This window comes from Crocuta crocuta, unplaced genomic scaffold (genome assembly GCF_008692635.1).
Source record: "Crocuta crocuta isolate KB4526 unplaced genomic scaffold, BGI_CrCroc_1.0 scaffold2088, whole genome shotgun sequence".
Lineage (NCBI taxonomy): Eukaryota > Metazoa > Chordata > Mammalia > Carnivora > Hyaenidae > Crocuta > Crocuta crocuta.
The window spans coordinates 19,775-27,510 of NW_027527892.1; positions in this window are offsets into that span (position 1 = coordinate 19,775).

Genomic DNA, 7,736 nt, shown 5'->3' on the forward strand with positions numbered 1-7,736 from the left:
ACTGTGCAGGGCTATTTGTTTGTTTGTGGGGAGTTGCTTGTTTTCTGTTTTTGTTTTCTTTTTTATTTTAGCCATCTTAATATGTTTGCCTTCCCTATTTATTCCAAATGAGATTTGGCCTACTTTTTGAACTTATTCTTTTATGTCAAAGTGTATAACATTCTTTAAAAAATAATTTTTTAGATATTCTGGACCTATCCATTTTTCCTCCTTCAAAAATTTTACCTTTAATTCCTTTTTTAAAAACATTTTATTTTGAAGTAGGACCCAAGATGGCAGAACAGCATGGAAGCTTTTCTTTGTGTCTCATGTCCACGAAAACAGCCAGATCAACACTAAACCATCCTTCATACCTAGAAAACTGATTTGATGAATAACACAACAAACTGCACAACCTGAGCCACAGAACTCAGCAAGTATGCAATGCAGAGAGATGAACTGAGGGAGAGAGAAGTCGTGAAGGGCAGAGAACTGTTTTTGCTTGCAGAGATGCAGATGGAGGGCTGAAGAGTATGGGAAAAGAACCGCCGCCCCCCAAAGCATCTGGAGAGAAAATGGAAAAATGGAAACAGCCACAAGGACTAAACTGAAAAGGGAGAAAGGAGAAAGTAGAGGTTTAAATTCCATTAAGCCTCTATAAACAGGGGGAGTGACGAGTCTGAAAATCTGCAGCTATATACCTGACAATGCTCTGGTGGGAAAAGCAATCCCCAGGAGCAGAGTCAAGTCAAGGCCATGGCGTCCTTGGGCCACAAGCTGATAGGGGGTTCCCCTGCTGGGAAAACATTTGGTAGAGGTGGTGTGACCACCCTACACACAAAGATCCCAGCAGACCCCAGAGAACAATCACATTTGCTGGTGCTGAAACAAGGTCGTTAAGGGTGAAGCCTGATGTCAGATGAGTGTCGTGATTTTCCATAATCCCTGAAGCACTGCTGCTACACAATTGAAGAACTTTTTCTGGGGCAGGCTGGCACCCAGCCACAGTCTTGGGAGCAGCAGTATTGTCCTTCACTTTCTTAGGTACAGCTGACACCTAGCCATTGCTTGGTGAAATCCTCCTTGAGAAGGTCTGATCAAGTCAAAGCTGCAGTTCCTGAGAAGTGAGGGGTTGGAAAACACAGCCACATTTGAGATAAAATTCAGGAGGGAGGTGCTGCCTGGCAACCTGATGGCTTGGTCACAGACAGTGAAAAAGCAAGGAATGGACAGAAGTCAGAGACTAAGGACAGGTGCTCGATTGCCAATCAGAGAGAGCACAGAGTTCAAACATTAAATATTCGGTAGCTGGATGACACATGTTCATCCCTCCCACACATGTGCATCCCTCCCACACATGTGCATATACACCTACAAGCACCACAACAATCCACTCCAGTAAGCTAACCAGAGCCATTTAGTGGAATGTGGAGCTGTTACACTAAACCCCACCCAACTGGGCCAACCTTGCTCTTCAGGAACACAACAAGTCTCTCTGCCTGATTAGTTTTCAGACTTTAAAGTGCTTCAGAGTTTGGCTTGTAGGGGAAAATAATGTAATATCAATTGTATTTCAGTCTGTTCGCTGGTGTATCTATTCAATTTTCTTTTCTTTCCCTTTTTCATTTTTTTCTTTTTCTTGAATACAGAAAGAGAAAAAATTTATTTTTAGTTCTAATTTTTATTAAAAATATTTTTCAAATTTTTTCTACTATATTATTTTTTGTAAAATTTTTAAATTCCATGTAACTTTCTTCATTTCATTTTATTCTGTTTCTTATATTCATTTTTTCATATTTTCAGATATTTTCCTTCCCTTTCTCCCTTTTTTCTCTAATATTTCAAGCTCCTTTCAACACCCAGGCCAAAACACACTTAGGATCCAGCATCATTTATTTGATTGATTGATTGATTGTGTGTGTGTGTGTGTGTGTGGTGTTTTTAATTATTTTAATTTTAATTTTTTTCCCTTGTTAATTCCTTTTCTTCCTTCAAAATGACAAAACAAAAGGAATTCACCCCAAAAGGAAGAGCAGGAAGAAATGACAGCCAGGGACTTAATCAACACAGATACAAGCAAGNAAGTAAAAGCCTGTCAGAAATAAAAAATGGCATAACTGAGCCGCAAACTCAAACAGAAGCCACGGAGGCAGGGATTCATGACGCAGAGCAGTGATTCAGCAATGTAGAGAACAAACTTATGGGGAATAATGAAGCAGAAAGAAAGAAGAAGGCTAAGACAAAAGAACATGATTTAAGAATTAGAGAAATCAGTGACTCACTATAAAGGAACAACATTAGAATCATAGGGGTCCCAGAAGATGAAGAGATTTTAAAAAATGCGTAGAAGGCTTATGTGAACAAATCATAGCAGAAAACTTTACTAACCTGGGGATAAGTGCAGACATCAAAATCCAGGAACTCCAGAGAACTCCAATAAGACTCAACCAAAACCTACCATCAATAGGGCATATCATAGTCAAATTCACGAAGTCCTCAGACAAGGAAAGAATCATGAAACCAGCAAGGGGAAAAAGTCCTTAACCCACGAAGGAAGACAGGTCAAGTTTGCAGCAGACTATCCACAGAAACTTGCCAGGCCAGAAAGGAGTGGCAAGATATATTCAATGTGCTGAATCAGAAAAATATGCCACCAGGATTCTTTACCCAGCAAGGCTTTCATTCAAAGAGGAAGGAGAGATTAAAAGTTTCCCAGAGAAACAAAAATTAAAGGAGTTCATGACAACTAAACCAATCATGTAAGAAATTTTAAGGCAGACTCTCTGAGGGGAGAAAGGATGAAAAAACAAAAAACAAACAAACAAAAATGAAAAGCAACAAAGGCTAGAAAGGATCAGAGAACACCATCAGAAACTCCAACTCTACAAGCAACATAATAGCAATAAATTCATATCTTTCAGTACTCACTCTAAACATCAGTGGACTAAATGCTCCAATTAAAAGATGTTGGGTAACAGAATGGATAAGAAAACAAGATCCATTTATGTGCTGTTTACAAGAGATCCATTTCAGGCCTAAAGACATGTTCAGATTGAATGTAAGGAAATGGAGAACAATATATCATGCTAATGGTCAACAGAAGAAAGCCAGAATAGCCATACTTATATTAGACAATCTAGACTTTAAAATAAAAACTGTAACAAGAGATAAAGGTTTATCATAACTAAGGAGTCTTTCCACCAAAAGGACCCAACAATTGTAAACACTTATGCTTCAAATGTGGAACCCCCAAATATATAAATCAGTTAATCACAAACATAAAGAAACTCATTGATAACAATACCATATTAGTAGGGGACACCAATACCCCACTTACAGCAATGGATAGATCATCTATACAGAAAATCAACAGGGAAACAATGACTTTGAATGATGCACTGGACAAGATGGACTTAACAGATATATACAGAATATTTCATCCTAAAGCAGCAGAATGTACATTCTTCTCCAGGGTACATGGCACATTCTCCAGAGTAGATGACGTACTGGGACACAAATTGGCCCTCCACAGGTATAAAAAGATAAAGATCCCTTGGGTAAATTCGTAGCAGTGCTCTTGCTGGGTCATAGGGGAGTTCTATTGTTAATCTTTTGAGGAACCTTTACACTGTTTTCCAGTGGGGTTGCACCAGTTTATATTCCCACCAACAGTGTAGGAGGGTTCCCATTTCTCCATATCCTTGCCAGCTTCTGTAGTCTCCTGATTTGTTCATTTTTAGCCACTCTGATCGGAGTGAGATGGTATCTCAGTGTGGTTTTGATTTGTATTTTCCTGATGATGAGTAAAGCTGAGCATCATTTCATGTGTCTGTTGGCCATCTGGATGTCCTTTTTGGAAAAGTGTCTGTTCATGTCTTCTGACCATTCCTTCACTGGATTATTTGTTTTTCGGGTGTGGATTTTAGTGAGTTCCTTATAGATTATGGACACTAGTCCTTTATCTGATATCTCATTTGCAACTATCTTTTCCCATTCCGTCGGTTGCCTATTAGTTTTATGGATTGTTTCCTTTCCAGTGCAGAAGGATTTTATCTTGGATAAAACAAAATTTTATCTTAGGTCCAATCGTTCATTTTTGGTCTTGATTCTCTTGCCTTTGGAAATATGTCAAGTAAGAAATTGCTGCGGTTGAGGTCAAGGAAGTTGTTTCCTGCTTTCTCCTCTAGAGTTTTGATAGTTTCCTGTCTCACATTCAGGTCCTTCACCCATTTTGAGTTTATTTTTGTGTATGGTGTAGGAAAGTGGACCAGTTTCATTCTTTTTCACATTGCTGCCCAGTTCTCCCAGCACCATCTTTTAAAGAGGCTGTCTTTTTTCCATTAGGTACTCTTTCCTGCTTTGTCAAAGATTAATTGGCTATACATTTGTGGGTCCGATTCTGAGTTCTCTATTCTATTCCATTGGTATCTGTGTCTGTTTTTGTGCCAATACCAGACTGTCTTGATGATTACAGCTTTGTAGTAGAGGCTAAAGTCTGGGATGGTGATGCCTCCCGTTTTGGTTTTCTTCTTCAATGTTACTTTGGCTATTCGGGGTCCTTTGTGGTTCCATACAAATTTTAGGATAGTTTGTTCTAGCTTCGTGAAGTATGCTGGTGTAATTTTGATTGGGATTGTAATGAATGCATAGATTGCTTTGGGTAGTCATGACATTTTAACAATATTTATTTTTTCAATCCATGAGCATGGAATGTTTTTTCATTTCTTTGTGTCTTCCTCAATTTCCTTCATAAGTTTTCTATAGTTTTCATCATACAGATTTTTTAAATATATCTGATTATATTTATTCCTCTGTATTTTATGGTTTTTCGTGCAGTTGTGAATCGGTTAAGTTTCTTAATTCTCTTTCTGCTGCTTCATTTTTGGTGTATAAAATTACAACCGATTTTTGTACATTGATTTTGTACCGTGCAACTTGCTGAATTCAGTGGAATTGCATGGATCAGTTCTCATAGGCTGCTGGTGCAGTCTGTTGGGTTTTCATATAGAGTATCATGTTGTCTGCGAAAAGTGAAAGCTTGACTTCTTTGTCAATTCTGATGCCTTTTATGTCCTTTTGTTGTCTGATTGCTGATGCTAGGACTTCCAGAATAATGTTAAACAACAGCGGTGAAAGTGGATATGCCTGTCATGTTCTGACCTCAGGGAGAAAGCTCTCAGTTTTTCCCCATTGAGGATGATATTACTTGTAGGCTTCTCATAGATGGCTTTTATGATGTTTAAGCAAGTCCCTTCAATTCCTACTTTCTCAAGGGTCTTTGTTAATAAGGGATGCTGTGTCTTGTCAGATGATTTTCTACATCTATTGACAGATATTTTTTTAATCTTTTCTTTTGTTAACATGATATATCACATTGATTGATTTGCCAATATTGAATCAGCCCTGTAACCCAGGAATGAATCTCACTTGATCTTGGTGGATAATTCCGTTTATGTGCTGTTGCATTCGATTTTGCAAGTATCTCGTTGAGGATTTTTGTATCCGTATTCATCAGGGATATTGGCCTGTAGCTCTCTTTTTCTTCTGGGTCTCTCTCTGGTTTGGGAATCAAAGTGATGCTGGCTTCATAGAGTAGTCTGGAAGTTTTCCTTCAATTTCTATTTTTTTGACGTAGCTTGAAAAGAATAGGTATTAACTCTGATTGAAATGTCTGGTAGAATTCCCCAGGGAAGCCATCTGGACTGATCATGAAGGCATTATAATAAGTGAAAACTTAAAGAACAAACTCATAGAAAAGAGATCAAATTTGTGGTGGGCAGAGGTGAGAATATGGGCATGAAGGAATTGGATGAAGGTGGGAAAATGTGCAAGCGTTATAAGATAACTGGGATGATATACAACATGATGACTATAGTTATCAGTGCTGTATTTTTGAAAGTTGCTAAAGAAATAAATCCTAATATTTCTCATCCCACATAAAAAATTTTTTTAAGTATATGAGATGGTGAATATTAACTAAGCTTATTGTGGTCATCCTTTCACAACATTTGTAATATTTTAGAGCTCAGAATTTAAACAAAAGAAAAATTAGAATAGTTGTTAACAGGAAGATTTCCATTAACCAGTTTTAAGTTTAGCAGTTCCACTATTACCACTTTAAAGAATCTAGAGATCACAAGAAGGAAAGCACTTGTAATCTACTTCTGAGATGAGGAAAAGACATGTAGAGGTTTAATGATGTGTTTGGAGCATAAGATTAGTCAAACCAGTTTTTAGCCAATGGTTTTAGCATGATATTGTGTGTGACAGGTACTTACACTTTGTTTTTATTAATTGCACTGGCAATTGGAAGGTATACAGGAAGGTATACACAACAGAAACAAAAGATAAGGGTAAAAGACAAATCACAAAATAAGTTTTAAAAAACTTGAAGNTTTGAATTCATTCTTTTTAATTTTCTAATGTTTATTTATATTTGGGAAACAGAGAAATAGAGTGTGAGCATGGGAGGGGCAGAGAGAGAGGGAGACACAGAATCCAAAGCAGGCTCCTGGCTCTGAGCTGTCAGCACAGAGCCTTATTTAATATTTTTATTGAAGTGTAGTTAACATACCGTGTTCTATTAGTTTCAGGTAAATAAGAGTGGTTTAATAGTTCTATACATTAAGTTATGCTAACCAGTGTGTCTGTCACCATGCAATGTTATTACAACATAATTGACTATATTCCATATGCTGTCTTTAATCCTCATGACTTAATTGTCTTATAACTAGAAATTTGTACCTTTTAACTCCTTTTAACTTACTTCATCTATTTTGTATTTATGTGTTTGTATGTGATTTTTTTGTAGTAGTCCTCTATAATCCTTTGTATTTAAGTGGTGTCAATTTATCTTGTTAGGTAGTCTAATACCTTCAAGCCCCATTCATGTTGTCACAAATGGCAAGAACTTATTCTTTTTTATGACGGAGTAATATTCCAGTGTGTGTGTGTGTGTGTGTGTGTGTGTGGGCGCGCGTGTGTGTGTGTGCGCGCGCACCACATGTTTATCCATTTATCCATCTTGTGACGTGACATAATCTCATTCTTTTTTATGGAATAATATTATGTTGTATATATAAACCACATCTTAATCCATTTGCCTATTAATGGACACTTAATTGCTCCCATGTCTTAGCTATTATAAAATAATGCTGCAGTAAACATAGGATTGCACATATATTTTAAAATTAACATTTTTTGTTTTCTTTGGGAAAATATCCAGGAGTTAAATTAGTGGATCATATGATACTACTATTTTTAATATTTTGAGATACCTCTATACTGTTTTCTACGGTGGTTTCACTAATTTAACATTTCCACCAAGAGTGCATTCTCCACACAGTCACCAACATGTGCTGTTTCTTATGTTGTTGCTCTTAGCCATTTGGACAGGTGTGAGTTGATATCTCATTGTAGTTTTGATTTGAATTTTCCAGATGATGGGTAATACTGAACTTTTTTTAAAGTGTCTGTGGCCATATGTATGATTTCTTTGGAAAAATGTTTATGCACTTCTCTGGCCATTATAAAATCAGATTATTTGTTCATTTGGTGGTGAATGTAGAAAATTTTTGTTTTTGTATGTCTCTAATTGAATATATCACTTGCAAATATCTTCTCCCATTCAATAGGTTGTCTTTTTGTTTCATCAATGTTTTCTTTTATTGTGCAAAAGCTTTATTTTTAGTATAGTCCCAATAGTTTATTTCCTTTTATTTCCCTTGCCTAAGGAGACATCTATAAAAATATTGCTG